Source organism: Hemitrygon akajei, chromosome 9, assembly GCF_048418815.1.
Source record: "Hemitrygon akajei chromosome 9, sHemAka1.3, whole genome shotgun sequence".
Taxonomy (NCBI): domain Eukaryota; kingdom Metazoa; phylum Chordata; class Chondrichthyes; order Myliobatiformes; family Dasyatidae; genus Hemitrygon; species Hemitrygon akajei.
This window is the reverse complement of record NC_133132.1, coordinates 102,872,773-102,873,804: the sequence shown is the minus strand read 5'-3', so window position 1 is coordinate 102,873,804 and position 1,032 is coordinate 102,872,773.

Sequence of the window (1,032 nt, the reverse complement as noted above, 5' to 3'; positions counted from 1 at the left end):
TTTCCTTGCAGTTGAAGAGACAAGTTTGCCTCTGATTGGTGAGCTCATAATAAATACTGTTCCCCAATCACCTGGGCAAATTGATGAGACTAACGAGGGACCATTTAGGAACCAATAAGGATCACAAAAGGTCACCAGGCCAGCAACACAAACTGGGTGTCATCAATATGGATTGGGCCAATCAAATGAAGGAACTGCAAACTAAGCATAAATTCAAAGTTCAAAGTAAATTAATTATCGAAGGATGTAGCTATACTACCCGGAGATTTATTTTCTTGTGGGCATTTACAGTAGATATAAAGAAGCACAATAGATGGCACCTGTGTACAACGCTCCTTCAGCTGACATTTTTGAAACCATATATTTCACTTCCTTTATGTGCTTTACGTTTGTTTCTGTCTGGGATGTGATTCTGGAACTGTTGGAACCTGTGATTTGCAGTTTGGAGATTCTTTGGGTATTTCAGCACTCTGCAAACTCTGAGAGGATTTTAGGAGGCAGATGTAGCATGCAGAAACCTTGTGATGAGAAGGCTGCCTGACGACTGCAGGGCACAAGCCAATGTTCAACTCCGTTTCACCAATTAAAGCTTCCATTGTTCGCTGATTAAAGCAACGAAGGAGATTGAATGTAGAAGGTGACCGCTCGCTGCCTGCCTTTTTACTGCTGGTGGGATCGCTCTGCTACAGAGAGGGAAAGGCCTGCACTGTGGCCGGAGAATGTTACCCAGGTTTTCTGCATTTAGAAATTGACCAGGACTATAGACTTCTTTTTCAGTCTTATAGGTTTTTTATATATAGGTGTTTTTCAGCCGATCTTCCTTGTTTTTTTTGTGCAGGAGGGGGGACTTGGGGGTCAATGTGCCAGATCTGTTTTTGTTCATTTTTTGCGCAGGGAGGAGGGATTTGGAGGTTGATGATCGTGCTGCCATTCTTTTCTTAATTTCATGGCTATCTGCAGAAGAAGAATTTCAGAGTTGTACGATGATGATGATAATGATGGCATCTGTCTGTCTTCCTGAAGTTGCAGGAG